At 44.7% G+C, this 24042-nt stretch overlaps 1 protein-coding gene and 1 pseudogene across 1 annotated transcript in view; one reads left to right on the top strand and one right to left on the bottom strand.

The window, feature by feature from the left end:
- Hivep2 (HIVEP zinc finger 2) overlaps positions 1-24042 on the top strand; it is a 197575-nt gene that overhangs the window by 50324 nt on the left and 123209 nt on the right. The gene's annotated exons all lie outside the window — the stretch shown is intronic.
- Positions 16449-17040, bottom strand: LOC116893575 (annotated as a pseudogene).

Genomic DNA, 24042 nt, shown 5'->3' with positions numbered 1-24042 from the left:
CCTTGCCCGGATAGGTGAACTCAGAACGCAGTCCCTTTAAGAACCGCACGGCATCAGCAAAAATAACCTAGAGCAGCTCCGGTTACTGCCAGGCTCCAAAGACTCTTCAAGGGGTCAGGTTGCTCATGTCCAGTGTCCACTGTAGGGATGCAGGGAGAGCATTCTCTGAGCCAGGAGAGGCACCCAGTGTTGATTCGTGCTCGTATGTCCCACCATTTGCCAAGGGGCCCTCAACTGGACTTGTCTTCCTCCCTCACCGTGGAAGACTTCCAGAGTGGGTTACTTAGGTTACTTTAGTTTAACTGCCGCCCTGTTCTAGGTCCCGAGCATTAGACCCAATCTTCCCTATAATCTGGGGCTTTGTATTAGTAAACTGAAAACAGAAATGAAAATCGTCAAAGCCCACAAACAAGGGTCAGCCATGCCCAAGGTGAAGGTGCTAGATGAGGAGGAGAGGTCACATGAGGACACACCCTTGTCCCTGGACCCCAGAACCTCTCTGCACATGAATGTTCCTCATGGCCTTTCTTTTAGAGGAATGGTTTTACTGACTGGGCACAAGCAAAAGGTGATAAAATAGGTTCTAATGTTCCACAAAGACCAACTAACCAACCAACCAACCGACCGACCAGAATGAACTTCTTTATTAGGTCCAGTTTTTCAGTTGTGGATTGACAGGGAAATGTCCTAAGAGACACTCCAGTGTATGGCATGAAACGAAGATCTAGTGAGGATTTTACCATCTAGGGTTTTGTTTCTAGGATGCTGCCTAATAGTAAGTTGCAAAGGATAGAATTTTAATTGTGTATCTGTGAGTCACTTAGCCATCTTCTAGGTAGAAGGCAGGGAGAGGCTCAGAGAGGGCGGGTGACTTATGTGGAAGTAGATCTGAACTTGCCGCCCAAGCACCTAGATCATTCGTCATGAAGATAGTGCCAAGAGGCAAGATCTCTCCCAGCCCTGACTTTTGTCGCTAAATGGGAATTGCACTACCCAGTATGAGTGCTTCATAAGGTGTCACAAAGATTTGCTGAGTGAGTGTGGCCGAGAATGCGTTTCAGAAACACTAAGTAATGTATTCGTCATCGTGCCATTTGCACACAGATGTGATTAGTACAGCCTATGGTACGGTCTCTAGTAAGAAGAACAAATGGATGGAATGGGGTTTTCTCTTAGAATCATGGACCACTAGGCCGTTTCTGTCGAGTTGAGATAAGAAGTGTAAGCTGTGGGCAGACAGTGAACCCGATGGCTTTGTAGACTGATTCCATCCATGTACTTCCCTGAAAGCTGGAGCTAATAAAATCCTCAACCTGTCTTGGAGTTGTCCTGTAGATGATGTTATGGATAAAGGGGAGATTAACTCATGAGCTGAAAGTTATAGAACGAAAAGGAACTGTTACTACTGTTTAAATTCCGTCAAGGGCTGGCAGTCCCTGCCCATATAGTACCTCCAGTGTAATTAAGGAGGTAGGGCGTATACAAGAGAGCTGATTTAAACATCGTCCTGGGTTGGTGACAGACAAAGACTGTACACCGCGGGTAATGTATAATGAACCCACATGTCCTTTTACTGGAGTTTATAAATGGAAGAGTAACAGTCCTTCTAATTATTTTGAGCTTGAGCTTTCCCTATAGACATGGACCCAGATCCGTAAGACATATGCGTGCTTCTTTATAGGACCTTGTTCTCTAATAACACAGGGCTGGAGAGCTGAATGTTATTTTTATGACTCCCAGTTAAAGCATTTGCATTAATCTTTATGTGTCTGGTTTATCTTACTTAATCATTATTATAGAAGAGTCAGGAGCTGTAATTAAAGTAGTAATCTCTGACAGATGGGAGGTCAAATGTTTCTTTGCTACAGAAAGCCGAGCTGAGATGGGGAACCTCAGAGCTGGGGTTTCCTCCTGATGCCTGTGCACTTGCTGCTGTAGGCTGTGTCTCTGCGTCATGTCCGTCCATTTCGTTAATTCAGCTACTCATCCGCTCCAACATGGGCACTCCACTGTGCAGGGGAACCCGACTGCAGTGAGCTCATAGCTGGACTGCAATGAACTTGTTCTGTGGGCAGAACAAGTGCATTAAGACGTAGTTGCCTAAAGTGAGGGGCTGTATTAGCTTTGTAAAATACGGTCTTTAAAGAGCGTATGGAAGGAGCTGCCCTGGGGCCCTGTCACGTGACCCTCTGACGCTGTGCGGAGTACTTTCTGCCCCGTGTCAGAGTAAATTTGTCTAGGGAGCAAGGGCTACAGCCACACAGTCTGATTTTCCTAACAGAAGGGGCAACATCGAGTTTGTGAAGGCACTAATACCCTAAAAAGCACTGGTGTTTGAATGCTTGAGGACATGACTGATTTGGTGAGCAGGGTGAGTGCCAGGTACATAATGGGGCTCCCCTTGTATCAGGGTGGTAGCCCCATAGTACCATGGGGCTGTTGGTTCTAAAGACGTAAAAATCAATTCCATAGCCATACTAGGCAGTTTCAAGTGTATTGAACAGCACGGGTGTGTGGACATGTGCTAGTGTGCTGACATCTGATAAATGTGTGTGTTTGTACATAGAAGGAAGAAATGTTCTGTCGCTGGACATCCTGGTGCACACCTTCTTTAATATCCCAGCCCTTGGGAGGCAGAGGCAGCAAATCTCTGAGTTCAAGGCCAGACTGGTTTGTGTAGTGAATTCCAGGACAGCCAGGACTAAGTGGAAAGACCTAGCTTCAAAATAGGAGGAGGAGAAAGAGGAAGAGAAGGAAGGAAGAATGAGGAAGGAGAAGAAAGAGGAGGGAGGAGGAAGAAGGAGAAAGAAAGGAAATAAAGAAAAGGAGGAAGAGGAAGAAAGAGAAGAGGAAGAAGGAGAAGGATAAGAGGAGAAAAAGGAGAAGGAGGAGGAGAAGAGGAGGAGGAGAAAAGGAAGAAGAAAAGGAAGAGGAGGAAAGGAAGAGGAGGAAAGGAAGAGGAGGAATTATTATTATTATTATTATTATTATAATATTATTATTATTGTGTTGGGTGCTTATGCTGTAGACATAGTCCTTGCTTCCCTATACGGAGTACACTCTCCTTAGGTGCCAGCTATTACAGCAGGTGCATTTTACTGAACCCCTTTTGCCCTCACTCCGTTTTGTAAACGGAGAACTCAATATTCCCAGAGGTTATATCACTGCATTACGTCATAGTTATCTTTCTATTGCTGCGATAGATAGAACACCATGATGAAAGGCAACTTGGGGGAGGAAAGGGTTTATTTCTTTTACAGCTCTACTTCACAATCCATCAAAGGATGTCCGAGCAGGAACTGAAGCAGGAACATGGAGGATTGCTGCTTAGTGTTTTGCTCTGCCTGCTGTCTTATACACCCTTTGACCACCTGCCTGGGGTGGGCCTGGGCCCTCCCACATCAATCACCAATTACAATATCCCACAGGCTGGCATATAGGCTAGTCTTACGGAGGCATTTTCTCAATTGTGGTTCATTCTTCTTAATAACTATCTTGTGTCAACTTGACCAAAAACGGCCAACCAGGACACCTAATACAATTATTTGCACTGGGGCCATGTGAAGAGTTATACTGTCGATGGAGAGACCTATCATTCGATCTACATCAGTTCCACAGATGTGTCAGGTACTCTGCTGGGGCCTGGAGAGGAACTGAAGAGTACAGTAGCCTCTGGTAAAGAAGTTCGAAAGCACACAGGCGGTTAGACAGCAGAGTTAATAATTACAACAGCGCAAGTGACTACTGGTACAAGACTTCACACTTGACAGCCCAGAGCATGCATGTTCACACACACACACATGCATCAGCCTTTGTGTGGAGGAGGCCAGGGGACAACCTCCAGGAGCCCCTTCTTTCCTTCCACCGTGTGGGATCTAGAGATTGAACTCTTATCCTCCCGGTTGTCGGCAAGTGCCTTCATCAGCTAAGCTGTCTTTCTGGCTCCATTGAGTTTAATGGAGTGCCTGCCGCGGTCAGCTTCGGGATTCGTTAAACCCACTCACTACTGGTTTTGTACATTTCTGTACAGTGCTTTGGGAGGACTTAGGGATAGTTGATGTGTTTACCCAAAGAAGAACAGTGAAAGCTAAAACCCAAGGTCACTGCCGTGGCGTTAGAGAGAAGATAGGCAAAAGGGAGAGGAAGCTTGATCTAATTGGCTAGTGTGGTGATGATGTGGGAGCTGAGGAGTAAAGCTGGGATAAGGGTAACTCTCACTGTTCACCATTGGTGCCTGAATGTTCAGCCTTATCACTGGAAGTGAGATGGGGGTGACAGGTGACGTGTGTGTGTGTGTGTGTGTGTGTGTGTGTGTGCGTGGGAGTATATGTGTGTGTGTGAATGTGTATGTAAGTGTATGTATGTATGTGTGTGTATGTATATGTATTCATGTGTGTATGTGAGTGTGTATGTGTATGTGAGTGTGTGTATCTGTGTATGTGTATGTATGTGCTCATGTGCGCACATGTGTGTATGTATGTGTATATGTCTGAGTATGTGTGTATATGGGTGTGTATGTGAGTGTGTGCACGTATGTGCTCACGTGTGTATCCGTGTATGTGCTCATGCGTGCACATGTGTGTATGTGTATGTCTGAATGTGTGTGTGTATATGTGTGTATGTGAGTATGTGTATGAGTGTGAGTATATGTGTGTATGTGTGTGTATGCATGTGTGTATTGAGTGTGAGTGTGTATCTGTGTGTGTGTAATGCATGTGAGTATATGTGTATGTAAGTGTATGTATGTATGTGTGTGTATGTGTATGTATTCATATGTGTATGCGAGTGTGTGTATGTGTATGTGAGTGTGTGTATCTGTATATGTGTATGTATGTGCTCATGTGCGCACGTGCGTGTGTATGTGTGTGTATGCGTGTGAGTATATGTGTATGTGAATGTGTATGTAAGTGTATGTATGTATGTGTGTGTATGTGTATGTATTCATGTGTGTATGTGAGTGTGTGTTTGTGTATGTGAGTGTGTGTATCTGTGTATGTGTATGTATGTGCTCATGTGCGCACGTGTGTGTACGTATGTGTATATGTCTGAGTATGTGTGTATATGGGTGTGTGTATATGTGAGTGTGTGCATGTATGTGCTCACGTGTGTATCCGTGTGTGTGCTCATGCATGCACATGTGTGTATGTGTATGTCTGAATATGTGTGTGTATATGTGTGTATGTGAGTATGTGTATGAGTGTGAGTATATGTGTGTATGTGTGTGTATGCATGTGTGTATGTGAGTGTGAGTGTGTACCTGTGTATGTGTGTATGCACTCATGTGCACACGTGTGTATATCGATATGTCTGAGTATGTGTGTGTGTGTGTGTGTGTGTGTGTGTGTGTGTGTGTGTGTGTGTGCAGCTTTAATGTACATTTCAGGTTGGAAAAGAAGACAGCAACCAATTTGAATTCAGCCCTTAACATATTCAGTAAGCAATTTCATTTGCCACCTTCAAAAGGCTGCTTTTAAAAAAAGACTGACAGGGACAACTGTCCCTTTAGTATAAATTATCTATCTGTCCTTGGTTTAGCATGGTATATCGAACGGTGACATATTTTGCTGCTTTTGGATACAGTTGAAACACAGAATAAGATTTCCTGCCATCATTTCCCGTTTGTGATACATAGGATTATGCCAGCCTTCCGTCATGGTGACAGATATCAGGAGGAATGCTTCTACAGGAGGAGGGATTCACTTTGCTCCCAATTAGAGAAGTTTCAGTCTTTCATGGCACGGAAGGTGTGACAGAGTAAAGCAACTGACCCCACGGTGCCCGGGAAGTGCGGGAGGGAGGAACTCCTCGCAGCTTTTCCCATGTGTCCCACTGGGACCCCGAGTTTATCAAATGATGTCATCCACCATCAAGGCAGATCCTTCCCACCAGTGAATTGTCTCTGGAAACATCTCATCAGAGACACACATAGCCATGTTCTACTAATCTCCTAAGCTTTTTATTAATCCTACCAAGACTAACCGCTCCAGGATGGACTTAAAAATGGCTGCTGGAGAGTCTAACGCTGAGGAAGGAAATATTCCCCTGTCTAGCTCTTATGCTATGCTGGCTTGTGCTTCGCTCTGTGCATCCAGTTCTACACAGACAGTTAAGACATCTGACCTTAGGTTAGAGAGCTAATGGCTGTGGTTATTTTTATAAAAAACTTGTTTCAGAAGATTAAAATCAATTGCTTTCTAAGTTGTACATTGGCATTTGAAACACTTAAGCTATAACTCTTACTTGTTTTTATTATTTATTTATATATTCACTTATTTTTTACTTTGAGAGAGAGTTTTGTCTGTGTAGCCCTGACTGGCCTGGAGCTCACTAGGTAGACCAGGCTGGTCTTGAACTCATGGAGAGCCTTTTGCCTCTGCCTCCTGAGTGTATTACCATGCCCAGCTGAAGATTCATTTATTTTATGTTTAGGAGTGTTTAGCCTGCATGTGTACCTACCTGTGCATTACCTGCGTTCCTGGTGCCCGTGGAGGCCAGAAAAGGGTGCCAGATCCTTTGGAACTGGAGTTACGACTCGTTGGGAATTGCTGCCACGTGGGTACTGGGAAACAAACTTGGGTCATCTGGAAGAGCAGCCAATGCTCTTAACCATCGGGCCACCTCTCCAGTCCCAGCTGTGCTTTCTTTAAGCTCTTAAGTTGCTATACACAATGCAGGAAGTGATGTCACAAATTGAAATATGAAGCCCGCCACGATAGTGTAGTTCCTAATCTACAAGTACGAGAGTTCCCTTTTCTTACAAGAAGAAGTGCTTTGCTGGTAGCAACTTTAATTCCGTAATGGATATGGAGTCGTTAAAACCAGGTCTGAGGATGTAATAGCTCATGGGAGTCAGTCTCGTTCCCTGTGTTGCCAGGTGCTGCGTCCATGCGGTTGGAAACAAGGCTTATGAGGCACTTGCCATTGGTTGACTTGTCCATGCATAGACCAACATGACTGAAGGCGATCATGTCTATGAAGTACGATGAAACCTGGATATTTCTGCTCCTTTCGAGCTATTTAAAAGCCACAAGCTTGTATACAATTAATGGGAATCATCTTGGTTTCTGAGTCATTAAATTATAGAGCCTTATCATTTTGAAAAAGCGGATTATGTCTCATCTGATTATTTTTTTTTCGATTTTTAAATTTGCTTTATTGTTTGCTATCAAAAGCAAACAGTGGAATTCTGTGAAATGAGGACCTACCCCGTGTTTAGGTTGCTGCCTGGTCTCGCATCTTATGCAGGTGCTAATGCTTGAGGTGTTTGGACCGGCGCAGTATGGATGAATTAAGTGATGGAGGTACACATCTGCTTCTTCCGAATTGCTTAACGATACTCAATAGTGGGCACCGTGAACATTTCCGTTCAGAGTCTGTAAACTAGGCCACATACTGTCGACACATATGCACGGGAGAGGAACTTGAGCACCCTGTGAAAAAATCTTTGAACTAAAAATAATTTTCACCTGTATTTATAGCCCTGCTATCATACTTGAGGAAAGTGGTGGAGAGCTTACCAGAAGAGGAAGGTGTCACCTTTGCTGTTCTAGAGAAGAGAAGTCAGACACTTCTACACGAAAGCCCAGAATGCTCTGTCAAAGTGACAGCCTTGTTGCTAAGAGCCCTTTGCTCGCCCTGTAGGCAGGACAGCCGGTAACATTAGGTACCAGAGATGAACTCCGTCAGACTCGTTCTGTATGGCTGATAATTTGCACGGTAGCAATGGATTATTAGGTGCATTATTAGGAGAATTGCCAAGTAAGGCTAACGAGGGGGAGGGCACAGCAAGTAGGCGAGGTGTTCAAATCCCGAGGCAGAATTTTAGGCTCTGTCATAGCCAGTTTCCTTCATTGTTCACCGTGGTGACACATTTGCTTAAAGGAAACTTGTGCGGGGACATTTTTAGATATTCAAATAGAAAATATGCCAAAACCCAGCCTTTGCTGATCTGCAAGTTCTGCCGGTAGCAAGCTGTGCATATGTTTGAGTAGGATGGAGAAGGAACAAATAACTTGACTGTTATTATAATTGTGATACATGTAAAATGATATTTTCCAATAATAATAATAATAATAATAATAATAATAATAATAATAATAGCCTAACAATCCTGGCTTTATGTCATCGTTAATATATTAATTAATATCTTGTCACTTGCTCGGTTAAGATATTATCATTCCTTACTTTCATGCACCCATTTATCGAACAGTGGTCATGCTTATGAGTTATTATGAGTTATTAACCTTAATTAACACCTAAATGCTCCACATGCAGCAGGTGTATGTAACACACGCCATAATTATTTCTATAAATGATCCAACCGCTTCTGAGCAATCGTAATCGCAAAGACAGTGAGCAAAATGTCCACTTCTTTGGTATACCTTGTCATTGAGTTTGATTCCACTTAAAAAGCACGTTTTCAAAGGACAAAAGATGCCTAACTGCCGTTTGCATTATTTTCCTACCGTTGATTCAGGAAGCAACCACGGTTATGTATCTCCCGACTGGTTGAGTCTAATGTTTTGGGGCCAGGTGTGTCATAAGCGAAAATCGTCCTTTGAAAGTTGTGAGTAGAATTAGCAACAATGTGTCATTTTGTGAGACGGCTGATTGGCGCTGTTTGATGCTTTGAAAGGGATGCCAACGTTTACTAAACAGCTTGTTGTGGTGGGAGCATAGTTAAAGCAACTATTCCTGGTTCTGTCTGTTGAACTTAAAACTTCAGCCCCTTACTGTCGCACGTTGACTTCAGGTCTGTTGTAAGAAAGTCTAAATGTAGGCTGTTGAATAATCCCTTTGAGGGCCCTGTGACTATTTTTATGCCTGGATATGCGTCATCAGTGGGTATTTTCTCTGGTGACTCGCTTACATCAGGTCTCCTTCCATACATTCTACCAGCGAGTGACTTATGATTGATGGGAACCACGGCTGTTGTTTAGCTTGATCTGTGACCTCAGCGAATGGACAGCAGGAATTTCCAGCCTGTTAAATTCCCCGCATGCCTGAAGACAGGGGCTCACGGTGTTGATCGAGGCAGGTAGTGAGGGATATTATTCACCAGTGATGACGGGGGAGGGACAGAAGAAGGAGGGAGAGGGAGAAAGAGGGGAAGGGAGGGGAATTCCTTTTGTGAGCAGCGGTCTCCCTGGCTCAGCCCGCTCCTTAGCTCTTCTCCGTGGCTGCCCGTGGGGAAAGGTGCATTTCCGGGACCCGAGAGAAAGTAGATAGTTAGAACCCCCGCTGTGGGCAGCACGGGGGAGGGGGGACAACTCTGGGCTGGGTAGAGCAGCATAGGACTCTTTAATTAGTTAAGGGGTTGCCTTATCCATCTGGCACTGATTTTTTTTTTTTTTAACCTGCACCTTATTTCGACAAGCTATGGAGAAGAGAGCTGTGTGTGTATGTGTGGAAATGAACGATAGCTAGCACACAGGATTTTTTTTTTTTTTTGCTTTCTTTTTTTTCTTCCAAACGTGTGTAAGATTACTGAACTGTAGCGAGATTGGACCCAGTATCTAAAAAGCTGTATGTCCTTTCTCCCAAGTGGTCTTTCTGTCTGTCTGTCTCCCCACCACTTCTTTCCTCCCCTTTATCTTATCTTCCTGATTTTATCATTCCCTCCTGCTACTTGTTTGCAGAAGTGATTCCCAATTTCCTGTAGAGTGGAGGGAGGTGGGGTTTAAGCAGGTGGGTGGGGGTCACATGGGAGGCAGGGCTGCCTCTGTGGGTGGTGAGCTTTCTGGTGATGACTTTGGTTTCTTTAAATGCCAATTAGACAAAATGTAAACAGTCTTTTTACTGAAATGCAATTATAACATTTACTCATTTAGGTAGAATTACTTTTCTGGTCTTTTAAGACGTTTTCCACAATGAAAAGAAATTACTGATTTTTTTCCTTACCAATTCTGTTACCTGCCCCCTTCCCAAATAAGGGCATTTTGCAACAACTTTCCTGATGATTTGCCTCCTAGGAACCAAATTAGGAGAAAATCCCAGACTCTAGTACCCCGAGAGAGATGTGTGGGGTGAAGAAACCGGAAGGATTTTGTTCATAGCCCTTTGGCTTCATTCTGTTCCGTGAAGTGGGCATGGGACATTTTGTAATTATTTTTGCCTCTTCCTTTCAAATGAGCCTTCCTAATGGCAAAAATCTATCACCTGCCAAGTCATATTGTTTCAGTTTGGGTCATTTAAAATTCAAATGGCGGTAGGAGAAAGAAAGAGAGGCGCTGGGTGCCACTGCAAAGCTCACCTAGCAAAACACTTTTCCCTTTGCAAACTTGCTCCTTGGAGAAGCAGGGTGACTCACAGCACGCAATTTATCACTCGAAACTTGTGAGAGATTGAAATTCAGAGCTATGGGTTTTGAGTCACTGATAATATAATGAATCAAGCTTTCATAATGCATCTGCTTAGAAAGGAATCATTTAAACATGGGTGAAGCCCACTCTTGGTTGATTTCATTGAAATATCTCCAAGGTGCCACTGGCAACATGATTTGCTTATTGATGAGTGACACTGTGTGGAAAGATGGGTCTGAAGGGTAAGATGCTTCCATTCTCCTGTGCTCTGTGGTGTGGGGGATGTTCTGAGAAGGTACACAGTTCTTCTCCCTTTCTTTAAAATGAATGTCTGCTTTTATGTGAGAGGAGTGGGAGTGCAGAACCAAACACGGAGGAGGGTTATGTATTTTTTTCGTTAAAAATACATTTCACAGAAGATTATAATTTGTGTGGGAGGGAATAGCTGCTTGTCCCTTGACTGCATTGTGCTTATTCCATATAAGAACTGGTTGAGTTTGAACAGGATCGCCTCGTTTTGGTAATCTGATGACAGGTTCTGTTTGGGAAAGAGAATATGATTTTGAGGCTACATGCTAATGGGTAAGAGTAATCGTTCTCTCTTTTGGCAGAGCTTAGCATGGAATCTGCTTTGGCCTTTTTGTAACTACATATATGCAGATCTATCCTTCCTCCTCAGCACCCTTTTTTTCTCTTCATGAAGGATGATTTCTGTCATCTTCAGTATTGGGAAACTCTAAAGGCGGAAGATTTAATAGCATGTGTTTGATGCGCAAACGTAAGTTAGAGCAAGATCCTGGCTGCAAATGGCCTTTCTGCAGAGCAGATCCTGTCCTTTGAGTGGATTCCATTGTATACTTGGTTTCTATGGAGACACTCTCATTGCTTGTAGACACTCTGTCTGAGTACAGGGTAAGTGACTGTTTTATCAACTTGGGTCAGAGCAGCTGAAGAAGGTCCCTGGTTAGCGTGTGCTCTTTGCTGGCACGGAAAATCAGTGAAGAATCCCAGGAGGTTCTGTGTCCAGTCCGTGCTTGCCCCTTGTCTCCCAAAGCAATCCATAGGCTACACTTCCTGTCGTTTGGGCAGAATCACCAGAACACTAGTAGCAGCCTTCAACACTGAGGCAGGATAACAACTTAATTAAACAACTGTGTTGTTTAAGGACTAAGTAGAAACCCCTCCCTCAAAGTACCTACAGTTAAGGGTCATAAAACCGATGAGTTAGAAAGTCAAAAGACCTGCTCAAGGTGGAGCTCATTCTTCGGAACAAGAGATATTTTATTTAGTGAATGAGTCTTCTACTTTCCTGGGCCATTGGCAAGGATCCTTTAGTTTTGAGAATTGAGATGCTTTTCACTTCCCATCAGCCACTGCACAGATGAGGACCAGGAAGCATTGTAGGCAGATGGACTCTGTGCCTGAAATGACCCATTTTATTGACAGTGGCTGAAGGGTAGGCTCACTCATAGGGTCTTCTCTGGGTTTAGGAGGTCTTAGGAGCTAAAAAGCTCTTACATCATCATATATCTGATGTCAACAGTGAGCATGCAGCATCCTCCTGCAGCCGTGAAAATGGCAACAAGCTAGTCATCGCTTAAGACTCTGTCTATGATTCTGAGTGCACTGTCCTAATCACCCTATGCCAAGGATTGGCAGAGCCAACCCCCAGCCCTCACCAGTGACTGAGTGTAGGTACACCAGGAGGCACTCATTTTTCGAACCAGCAAGACTTGGAGCTCTTGTCAAGTGGTGACTTTTGTAAAATACTTTTCACAAGGCAAACGATTTAGAAGCTAAGTAAGAGGAAAAGGACAGAGGGCAAATAGAGAAGACAGGGGCGTGGGCACTTGCGAAGGAAATGCTATTTTGTTCCTTTTCACTCAGAGGACTAAAAAAAAAAAAAACCCTTGGATTTAGCTCTTCTGCAACTTGAAAGTGGGGTTCCAGAGTGGGTGCTAGAGTTCAAATAATTTCACTAACTGTGTTCTTCATCTAAGTTCACTGAAGTTTGATGACAATAACCAACTGCCTCAAAAAATGTAAAGAGAGCATAAGGAGTCCCCTCTCGTCCTATGTGGAGGGGATCTTTTTTTTAATTTTATTTTTTTCATTTATTATTATTTTTATTTTATTTTTACTTATTCACTTTACATTCTTCTCACTGCCCCCTCCCAGTCACCCCTTCCCATAATTCTTACCCACCCCCCCCATTCCTTTCTCCTATGAGCGGGTTGGGGCCCTAGCCCTCAGCACATCCAGTCTTCTTGAGGCTAGGCATTTCTTCTCTCACATACCCCACATACCAACAACAGCTTTCGGGACAGCCCCTGCTCCACTTGTTCAGACCCCACATGAAAGTTAAGCTGCACATCTGCTGCACGTGTGAGGGGAGGTCTAGGTCCAGCCTGTGTATGTTCTTTGGTTGGTGTGGATCAGAGTGTGAGAGCCCCAAGGGTCCAGTTTGGTTGACCATGTTGGTCTTCCTGTGGAGTCCCACAATCCTTCTTCCTCAGCCTCTGCTCCATTCCCTGTCCCTGCGTTTCTTGTAGATAGGATAAATTTTGGGTTGAAGGTTTTGTGGGTGGGTTGGTGTCCCTATCACTCTATTTGGGTTCCTGCTGGGCTACAGGAGGCGACCTCTTCAGGTATGGAGGGGATTCTTGGTATAAGTCAGATCAAACAGTGGTTCTCACCGCTCACCGCTCACCGCTCACCGCACTTCACTCGCTGTAAGAACACGATGTAAAGCTTGCCTTTTCTAAGACTCTGTTCACATTATCTGTTTAAAAATTTCCTAACACGGAGATTTTTCAGATATTTAAATAACTTAATTGCTCACAAGTGTCTCATTTTCTATAAAATTATAGCCTGACTCTTGTGTGAAATAGGAAAGGCCATATCCCCGATTGGCTTTCTCTGTTATTTAAATTAGTTTATGTGCAAGGAAAGGTGTCCATAAATCCACATGGCATAGTCCAGTAAAAGAAAAAATTATCTTTCTCTTGGTGGAAGAAATTTAAGAAGGCAAAATGTCGTGCTAGCTATGAGAAGGGATGTAAGCATGCCGAGCGGAAGGCACGAGACGAACCATGTACACCTGAGAAACGTCAGTCTGACAGAGGGAGGAGATGGTGACTACCTCACGCTCGAGTGAAAGCCGGTACCGAGGACTCAAACGTCACATTCAGGAAATGAAGGTGAAAGGAATTCTAAAATATTCGTGGAGCAGGAGATTGCCTTTCGCGGAGTCTCTGTCCAGATGGGGAAATGGGGCTAGGGTGGTCATCTGGACTTTGCCATAGCATTTGACGATGGGAAGACAGGAGGTGGAGCCTACGTAAGTCAGAGGCATGAAGATTAGTCAGTGCGTGAGAACCACGTGAGTAAGTGGTGGCAAGATGTCACCAGCGCGGGACAGCTTTTCCTGTTCATGATGAACAGCTGAGGCGATGTGTTCTCTTTTCTGTGGAGAGCCTGCCTCAAAGGAAAGGCACAGGATGCCTTTACTGCTGTGACGCTCCTAGGCCCCAGAGAACCTGCACCTTTAAAGGCCAGCCATGCACCCTGAGAAGAGAGGCCTCATTGTCGTCAATGTAGGACACGTTGGTGACTGTGTCTGATGGCAAAGGCTTGCCTGTGAGTCCCACTTGAGGCTCAGCTGTCCCCACTGGGACGCTTGGATTCCTCTCTGACCTTTGTTCCCTCTCTGCAGTCTCTCTTTTGGGGATCAGGATAAAGCCTCACCTCTCAGAGTGGGGTACAAGCTGTGGATTTCTTTTTGTTGGGGAGTCAGATCTGGGTGCCGGTGAACGCTTACCAGAAACTTTTTGACATTCTTCTGTTTGCTGGTTGGAGCTTATCACTCATGGAAAGTACTAAAAGGAACATGGAAGCTGAGCTTGGAATCCTGGGAAATGTCCCATCCTAAGGTTGGGGAGGAAAATGTAATTCATTAGGTCCTAAAAGGTGGGGAAGCGATGGAAGCCTAAGGGGTCGTTTATAGAGTTCTCAAATCCTCTCAGGTTTTATTTATTAACAGTACACTGAGGGAGGGTGTTCTGGGCTAATCCCTAGATGGAACAGTGACCCAGACACAGGAACTCTGAGAGTTCATTGGAAGTCAGGGATCAAGGCCCTCATTCATGATTACAACATAACCCAGGAAGGCAGAAAGGATTCGAGGTTTGCCTCGTTTGGAGAAGGACATGGGAGGGTCACTCGGAGAAGACTGTGGAAGTCTGAGGAGCGTGCTCTGAGATATCCAACTATGACAGCCGTGCAGAGTTGCTGAGATCAGTTGGTCTGGGATGTTGGGTTAGAGGCTGGAAATTAACACGAGGAGGGAGTATTTTAGCAGCTGCGAGGAAATAGAAAACACGAGGCACAAGGAATCTGTTGTATGCAGGCGAACGTTTGAGGTAGAGACAGAGGAGAAGAGCATGGTGGGGTTAAATACGGGCTCTGGAGGACTCCAGAGGTCAGGTGATGAGGGTTAATGTGACATCCGCTCACGAAGTTCGTACCTCTAATCTATTACTGTCTCTTAGGCCCAGTATCTGTGTGTTTTCTTTAAAAAAAAACCTTTTTTTATTTGATATTTCAGTTGATTCAAATCAGTACGTCCCTGACTCTGTTGCAAGGGTCATCTTAAAATGCTATGTTAAATAAATTGATTTGGAAGGTTCATGGCCTTCAAAGCAAGCCTAACTATGTGTAGCCTGCAAATTCACGACTTGCTTCTGCATAAAAATTTAGAAATCACCACTTTCACAGGGCTTCAGGATTTACCAAGGACTTTCAACAAATAGCCCTGTTAAAAATTTTTACCGAGACCATCTGCAAGATGGGACAGAGACTGCTGTCTCCTCTCTCTCTCTCGCTTTATAACTGCTGTGACAGAGGATCAGACAAGTTCCGTCAGTAAGATAACGTACCCAGAGCTTCAGGTGCAGGAGAGGCAGAGCCAATAATAGATATTAGGTCTTCTGAGGCCAGGTTCAAGGGGTTTTGTAGCGCTGTGGTCTCAGCTTGCCTGGAAGCCCTGTCTCTGAGCCTTGGCTTTTTAAAGCTGTGATGCTGCGGCCATCCTGTGCCTTTGGTTCCAGCCGCACCACAGGGAAGGCCCTCTGCGTCCCCTCAGCCACCGCTGTCACCAGTTGAAACATTGTCCCCAGCTGGTTTTTCTCTCAGATTGGGAAAAGCCTGTTTCTTGCCAGCACATCTTGGGAAGCACAAAAAAAACAACACTGTGTGCTTCTCTGATGTCATCCTCTCATTTAGAACAAGGGGAGTGCTGTACCTGCCTGCACATTGGATTTGGGATAGGTTTTGGCCATGGTCGGGACCGGTTTTCCCCTCCGAAACGCTTCAGTTAGGTGTGCAAGGGAGTCAGGAACTGTGTTTTACGTAGAGGAACTCTAGGGCTCAATACTGGTTTCAGAATGCGTGCTTAGCTGTGCTATTAAGGGGCACTCTGTGCATTTACCACTCACTTAGACATGGGTAGCTTGGAGACGTATGACACACAGAAGGGTGCAGAGCAATGATTTGAAGCACGCATTATAATCAGGAATAGTTGTTGGCGAGACAGTGATCAATGCATCTGTGCTAGCCTGATCTAACAGCTTACTCTGTCTCTTATCAGTTTCTCATTGCACCGAAGCCAAAGGCGTTCGGAGTTTGACAGGGTTTCTTCGGAGTCAATCTATCGCCTAAGAAGTTTAAAAGGTGAAAATTTTCCTGATAATTCCTTGGAGGATCAGCAGCTCTCTAGTCCCGTAAGGGTTGGCGAAAAGGACAGTGTGCTTGGGAATTAAATGATGTGCTTCAAGAGGGCTGCACTGCCTGAGTCCACATGGGCTTCCCCACCTCCAGACCTGGCAACGGTTTGGCTATGTCGTTCACATCTAACGGCGATGAGTGGGTTTCCATGTCCAAGAGACACATCTTTGCAATGGCAAATGCTGGGACAGAGACGTCTTCACACCTGTACAATCCTCATGCCTTTCTGACCCCCTAGGAACAATTGTGTAGTGCTCCAGGAGGCTGAGGAACTTCCTTCCTTCCTTCCTTCCTTCCTTCCTTCCTTCCTTCCTTCCTTCCTTCCTTCCTTCCTTCCTTCCGGCACAAACAGCGTTTATGGGTTCACACCAGGACCTCTGTGAACTTGCAGATTTTCTTCTCCACGTTCTTTCTGCCTGTTTCCGTAGCCCCAAGAACTGCTTCTTCTTCTGATGGTGGATCTTGGCCTTTCCCTTCTGTTTCTTCTCCACAGTGGCTGTCACTACCTGGTATTTCCACCGACCTCATGAGCCACATGCCCTAAGTAAGCAAACTTTCTGGTAGGCTTCGGCAGTACACCCTTGAGGGCGACAGGGGACCACTACCCACCTTTTCTTGTCATAGGGTGGAAGGAACCCATCTAACACCTTGAGGTGTTTCAGGGCAGCCTGACCTCTCTTTGTCCTGGGGGCAGCATGCCTTGCACAGTGCGCCAAAAAATGCAACTCAGGGCTTGTAAGTGGTAGGGGCCTCAAGAGGGGTTGGTGTTCATTTGCTTTCAGTGAAAGGTCAGATACTTTAACTTGTTTCTGTAGAAATTTCCAGAAATGTTGATGCCCCCACAGCATACAACCACCACCTTCCGGCCCAGCAGGACCTGCTTGGACATAATGGCTGCCAGGCAGCCTGGAAGATGGCCTCGGCCATCCAATATTAGAACCTGGCCCTCCACCATCTGCCTGGGATGAGGAACACATTTCTTAATTCTTATCCTTTTAAGTGTTGTCATGAAAGAATCCATAAATATTTGGAGATTGGATCCAAGAGTCTCAACTACCAAACTAGATTTTTTTCTCTCTTATTTTCTCTAATGTAACCAGAGGTGTCGGGATTCTCAATGCTCTGAAATGAGTTACAGTTTGGATGTTGGTAGAAAAGTATTTTAGGGAGGTAATAGTATGTAAAGAAAGTCTGAGCTTTTAGTGCTCCATTATTTAACTTGCAGGTACGTAAAAACAACTCTCTGGAGTAGTGACTAGTAACAGTCACAATAATTTCTTCACTGGGCTCATTATGATGAGTAATAATGACATTATTGATGGAACGAAGAAGACATTTTGGAAGAGCAGACAAATGACCTCTGAGTTTGTCACTGTATACATTGCACAGTAAGTTGAACGATGAGTAGAACATTGTTAATAGAAACCTGCTTATAATGTGTGACAGTAAGGAATAAGAAACAGACCAAGCGGACCCTTGGTTGGATGGCACTGAGCCTCTCTATAAAAGATCTCATGCGACAGAGCTTAAGATAGAATCCTTTGGAAGTGCCTTGCCTTCTGTATTTCCCCTTGCTCTTGGGTTGGCTGTAAGCCTTTGAAACTGTTTTGACTTTCTCTGGCCTTGTGATTTTTCAGAGCCATCTCTTGGCGGCCTGTCCATCATTCTGACCCTCCCCCAAGTAATGCAGTCTCACTTTAGTGTACCGAACACTTGGACCTTTTCTAGCTCAAACTGATCTTGTTTACCACTTACTTGACAAGTCTCGCAACTCTCCATTTGCAATCATTCTTACTCAGGAGAGGGGCTCCATACTGTTCACAGTGGAGGGGATAACGTAGACTCATAGAATCTGTTCAGGAGGTGGAAGGTAGTGGCCTGGGGGGGAGGCATTCCTGTGGCCCCTTATTTGTTTTGTTCCTCACAATGCCTCTCATTTGCATGATGTCACTCTCTCAGTCACCATCCATTGTGACCAAGTGACCATGTCCCTCAGTCACCACCCATCGTGACCAAATGACCATTTGTGGTCATTCTTATCTCCTCCCTTTCCTTAGCTTCCGTGACACTGGTGAAACTTTTCTCCCATCTGCCTCTTTGTTCTCCTTCCTCCCCCAGCCCTAAGCATTGCAGTCACCCGGGGTTCCATGCTAAGTCCCCTTATTTACCTAACTCTCCCAGCAGCTGCCAAGTTAGCATGCAGTTTCAAATATTCTCGTTGCTAACTGTCAAAGTTTTATCTCTATGAATAGATTTTTTTTTTTTTTTGCGAGTTCCCAACCTGTATGAACTCAAGCAACTGGACAGACAACAGGGAAGACGATGTCTCTCTGTTAAGCTCTGCTCCCCACAAAACATTCCTTCTAGTAAATGGAATAATTACACACACCACCTGTGCTCAAGTCACAATTATAACTACAAACTCATTCTTCTGTAATGCCTGCCTGCCTGTCTGTCTGTCCCTTCCCTCTCCCTCCCCGTGGGGTGTGTGTGTGTGTGTGTGTGTGTGTGTGTGTGTGTGTGTGTGTGTGTTGATTGAGTGTATATGTCCACATGCATGTGGGGGTCGATGAAACTCTAGCCATCTCCTTTGAGACAGGGTCTTCCGCTGTCCTGGATATCACCAATCAGGCTAGGCTGGCTGGCCACCCAGCTCCTGGGGTTTAGCTGTTTGTCTCCCCAACACTAGGATTATAAATGTGCACTACCATGTTCTGGTTTTTATGTAGGTTCTGGAGATCAGGCTTGGCTCTCATGCTTAGAAGGCAAGCAGTTTACTGATGAAGTGGTCTCTAAGCCTGAGAATTTATTCTTGAGTCTACTCGTTTCTTATAACCCAGATCAAGTCTTTCTGGATCTTTCTACAGAGTAAATGCTGTATGGGGGAGCTTCCTGCCTCTTCTGCTACAGCTTCAGTAAAAGCTGTGATTTAACGTCAACATTTGCTTCAAAAGATGTTCACTCTCTTAATTCTATATTCCCCAAAGTAACCTGATAAATAAAATTGTTTCTATCCCTATCCCTTCCCCATCCCATCCCATCCCATCCCATCCCATCCCATCCCATCCCATCCCATCCCATCCCATCCCATCCCATCCCATCCCATCCCATCCCCATCCCATCCCATCCCATCCCATCCCATCCCATCCCATCCCATCCCATCCCCATCCTGTCCCATCCCATCCCATCCCATCCATCTATCCATCTATCATCTCCACCAATAGAATGTTTTCGCCCTTCAAACAGAGTCCAGGCTGTGCCCATGGTGCCAGTCCCACAGTGGTGGGTCTGTGCTTCTCAGGGCCCATTGCCCTCCTGCCTCATACCCTATTAAGCTCTCACCATATGGCTTCTTTCTGTTCCTCAAGTTTGCTAAGCTTGGTCTTCGCAGCGAATTGCTTTTCTTTTACGCAAGCCTCTTCACTTCCATCTGTTCAGGCACGGCGTCTCCTTTTCGAAATCTCAACCGAAACGCAGTTTTACACTGGTCACTTGTGACTCAGGTTTGAGCAGATTCCTCTTACCCTCAGCTCACCCTTAAAAGTTCTCACTGTATATCGTCAGTGCCCGTAGCGCTACACAAGGGCATTTTCATGTGGATGTATCGTACATCGAGTGCCTCCCCATCCCTTCTATTCTTCTTCTTTACCTTTGCCTCCCCTCCACCCCATTGCACCCCTTGTTTCCTTACACAGTATTGCTTCTGCCTTCATCTTGTATATAGTTATATACGCATGGATATGATCTTATGTATCTATCTAAAATCTAGCGATCACATGTGACAGAAACATGGTATTTCTTCCTCTCTTTCTGAGACTAGCTTAATTCACTTAATACGGTTATCCATTTTCCTGCAGACAACCTTGTTCTTCATGGCTGGGGAATGCTCTCGTGTGCGTACCCATTTTCACTTTCCCATTCCTCCGATGCTGTACGCCGAGGTCGGTTCTACAGCTTGGCTGTTGTGAATGGCGCAGCAGTAAATATTGACGTGCAGAGATCTCTGATCTGTCACCTTGGAGGAGTCCTTCGGGTAAACACCTAGGAGGGAGATGGCTGAGCTGTTGTAGACCCAATTTTCAATGTATTTTATTTTTATGTTTATTTATCTTTCCTTTTGAGGAGGCTTTGTACTGATTTCCATCGTGTTTGGACTCGATTATGTCCCACCACTTAGCTCACCTTTTATCCTGTTCCTCTCTATAGAGATGGCCGGGCTTGTTTTAGTGTGCACATCATCTGTCTTCCCAGTGAACCTGAGGGTTCCTGACATACTGTGCTTACATAGCATCTGTATCCTCAGGACCCTGCTGAGAGCTCAGTGACGGGTGGGCCCTTATGGATCCTGGTTGACTCACTCCCCTACTTGAGCCTACTTTCCTGATCTGGCAGGGAGGTTTCGGGCAGCTTACCTCAGTGTCCTCAGATGCTGCCCTGACCAGTCAGTTTTAATACTTACCTCATCTCCGAGTCCCTGACCTGTCCAGTGGACCTTAGTTCCTATAAATGGACCGTGTTTATTCAGGTTTTCAGGCCTCTAGCTCCTTTTCCTGAGTGTCCTTCCTTTTCTTTGCTCTTGGCCACATTCCCTAACTATTTCTTTCCCCCTCAACAACTTAACTGTTGAGTCAGTCAGGCTAACCTCAAACTCCTCATCCCCCTGCCTCAGTCTTCACAGAGCTAGGGCTACAAGCTGCCACCAGCTTACTCAGCTTCTCCTTCTCTCTTGAGGGCTGTTGTTTCAGTCGTTCCCATAGATGCTTTGATGTTCATGCTGTAACTCACGGCCATAGCCCTTGAGGATGTCCATGGAAGCCCTGGCGACCCTGTGCATGCTTTATAATTTGATGATAAGCCCATGTTTTCACTCCAAATATAAATTTTAGAATACTAAGAGCATTTGCCTATCTACTTGTTGATACGGAACAAAACTTTTAAAAACAGCAACCGGGTTTGGTATATCTTTAAGAAGTCTGAACTGGAGAGAAGTCTGGAAATTTGCATAAACGATGACGTAAGTTTTTTTTTCTTGTAGATTTGTGTAAATGAGAGGCTAGAGAGGTGGCTCGGTGGTTAGGACCGCTTTCTGCTCATACAGTGGACTGGGGCTCGAGTCCCAGCACCCGCATGGTGGCCCACAACTATCTATAACTCCAGTCCTAGGCTCCAATGTCCTCTGCCTCTGTAGTCACTAGGCATGCATGTGGGGCACTGACTGAACACGCAGGCAAGATACTCATACACGTTTTTAACAGTAAAAACTTTGGCTGTAAATGTTGATTCCTGTATGGAGCATGTTCATGGGCAGTGGGAAGGGAAGCAGGAGTCAAATTAACTGGAGTCAAAGCTCGAGTCGGGCTTTAGCTTGGTCCACTCCGTTCTCTGGAATTTGAAGAAGCTCTATGAAAATATCCCGCCTACACACTTTGAATATCCTCTTCCTGCTTAGAGTCAGAACAGCGTGCTTCTTTTTATAGTGAATGGCCCAGTGCATGCAAGGGAACCGTGGGTCGTGGGTGGGAATAAGCGGTATGTGTCCTTCCAGTCCAAGCCGAAGTCCTGAACTCTGCTTAAGGCTTGTCGGGAGGCCAGGTTGTGCTTTGCGTTTGACGGTGGTCAGGACCCCAGAACTTGGTGATTTAGAAGGATACTGCTCATTCCTTAGGCCCCTGGGACAGCTCTGATGTGCATCGAGATATCCTGGAAGAACCCAGTGCTATGAGGTCTGGCCTAATTCAGTGAACATAAGTCTCCCCTTCCAGAATGCCCAGAAAATGTATGCTTTGAGTTAGGAGTAACTATATACTCCCTTTCCCAAAATAACTCTTCAAATCTTTCAAGCGGATTAGACCCTGTGCATACCAGAGGAGGGCTCCACTACAGAGCTAGCCTAACCACTTTTATTTCTTTGAGGGTATCCATTTATCTTGGAAGAATAGAAAGAAAGGCTTCCTTAGTAAATAACTTGCTTGGATTTGAAGCAAATGGCATTAAAATAAAACTTAAAAGAGAATCAAAGTAAATGATTTCTAGAAGGTTCCATGGTTTGGCATGGCAAGTTGTGTAGTACTTGTTAGGTTCAATGCCAGTTGTTGATGGCCCGGCTCTCTGTTCCGGGTTCCCATGAAGTGTCCTCTTGCTAGGTCCCAGCCGTATGGAAATATATATGTTGTGTAGTACTTTAGAATTGCCCCTGTAATGTCTTTCTGTGTAAGAAGCATTCCTTGTATGTAACCAAGGGTCATTTCTTGGTGTGTATGTCCTATGGTTCCTCTTGTGACCTGGTTTAAAGCCCTCTAGAGAAATAACACCTGTGTAAACTGGTACTGGGCTTCTCAAGAATGTGGTAGATTGGTGGTGGCTCAATCATCGAAGGCAGGAAACAGTCCAATGGGACTTGCTAAGAAGGGATAGGAGGAGTCAGATAGGAGCCTTTATCTTTAATGATTTGATTGTCATCTAGATGAGGATGGATTCTGGTCCTCTCTGGCTGGTGAGCTCACTGGCTTCTCACCCACCAGATACAATAATTTTTTTTTTTTTTTTTTGCTACAGCAGAACAAGATGCGCCAATTCCTATTTTACAGAGAAACCACTCGCCACTGTTCTTTTTGATTAGTTATTTCTTCTCATTCTCTCGCTCGATTCTCTTTCTCTTGCTAGCAGCTGTCTGGCTTAACCTTTGTTTTTAGTTAGTCACAACTGTTTAGGGAAAAGCATTGCTTTATGGGAGTGCTTTCAAAGCTTCATTGTCTCTGACATTGGACGTTCCTTCTGTTACTCGGGTTCGGTAAAACTTGGTCCAGAGCAGATTAATTACCAAGCCGTCAGTAAATAATTAACCACTGACTTGTTCCCAAGTTATATACTCACTGGGTTAGAAAAGATCTCTCGAACTACGGAAGATAAGAGAGGTTATTCCTGGTTTCACTGTGTCCCCATCATTAACGACTGGAAGCATGGGAGACATCAGCTGATTCCTACGCACTGGTCCAGCCACGTAATCAAACCACTTCCTGGGGTTTTCTCCTGTAGTGGTAGTGATTCAGAGGACACCACAGTCATTTCTGAGGAGGGTTCCCTGCGTTACTCTGAGTCTGAATGACAGGGAGCTGTAAAGTTCAGGAGGAACGTTTATTGCAGGGCCATTAAATTTGTACGTGTCTCATTTTTTTATAAGTATGTTTCTTTGAGATTGATTTTTTAGCTCCTACTTTATTTACTATGTTCCTGAATGTTAACTTTAGAACTAGGCTTGTAATGTAAAAACGCAAATAGCGTCTTGTTTATACAGCTTTTGTTTTTTATTCTACTTTCTCCCTTAAAAGAAAATATTTGGGAATTGGTTTGGAATTATAGGATACATTTTGTTTCCTGGTCCTTCAAAATGTATGACATTGCATTTTTATTTATGCATTTATTTATTTTTTGGTAACAAAATAAGCAACCAAGGTCCTGGATTTTTTTTTTAAATTGCCTCTTTTTTATTGTATTTTAACATAAATACATGGTGTACATACGTGTATGCGTGTGCATGCTTGTGCATGCGTGTTCATGTGCGTTTGGGGAAGTCAGAGGATCGTTTGCCAGAGTTGGTTCCCGCCCTCTATCAAGTGGATCTGGAATCCAACCTGGGTCATTGGGTTTGGCAATAAGCGCTTTATCTGCTGAGTCACCACACCAGCCCACTTTATTGTTTTTTCTTTTTTTCTAGCACTTGGCTTGGGATTTCCTCCTCCTTTTCTACATGGTTGGTGCTACACTCTTTGGTAGTGAGATGATCCTGAGATTGGTGAATGTGAAAGCTCTGAGCGAGCCGGAGGGGGTTAATGAGGGAGTGAGTGTTCCCATGGCCATCATTAGTCCCGTTTTCACACATTGTATCACCTCAGTTGCGTTTTCACACATTGTATCACCTCAGTTGTTCGTTTTCACACATTGTATCACCTCAGTTGTT

This window comes from Rattus rattus, chromosome 2 (genome assembly GCF_011064425.1).
Source record: "Rattus rattus isolate New Zealand chromosome 2, Rrattus_CSIRO_v1, whole genome shotgun sequence".
In the NCBI taxonomy this organism is placed as follows: Eukaryota; Metazoa; Chordata; class Mammalia; order Rodentia; family Muridae; genus Rattus; species Rattus rattus.
Note: the sequence above shows the minus strand (reverse complement) of the source record. Positions and strands in the feature narration are given on the sequence as shown.